Source organism: Nestor notabilis, unplaced genomic scaffold (genome assembly GCF_000696875.1).
Source record: "Nestor notabilis isolate BGI_N333 unplaced genomic scaffold, ASM69687v1 scaffold1202, whole genome shotgun sequence".
Classification (NCBI taxonomy): Eukaryota; Metazoa; Chordata; class Aves; order Psittaciformes; family Psittacidae; genus Nestor; species Nestor notabilis.
In genome coordinates, this window is record NW_009918551.1 from 1 (window position 1) to 358 (window position 358).

Below are 358 nucleotides of genomic sequence, written 5' to 3' on the forward strand. Positions count from 1 at the left end.
GGCCGGAGCTGCCCCCAGAGCAGCCTGGGCTGGGGGTCAGGCGTGGAGGACTCGGCTGGGGAGAAAGGCCGAAGCGATGCTTAACGTGCCCAGGAGGAGCTCTTAGGGCAGGTGGATTTCCAGCGCTAACCCACGGCTCTGGTGTCAGGCGGGGGGGGGGACACTGGAGCTACATCCCTTCTCGCCAAAGGGGTTCGCTCTGGGCTGGCCCAAGCTCTCGCCTGCATTCCCCCCTCCCTTTGGCCATCAATATTAGCATAGCCATGTAGACTGCGCTTAGACCCGGTGAACAGCAGGATAGCTCAGGCCCCGGGCCGAGACAGGCTGGGGGGGGCGTTTTTCTCTTCCTTCGCGTTTA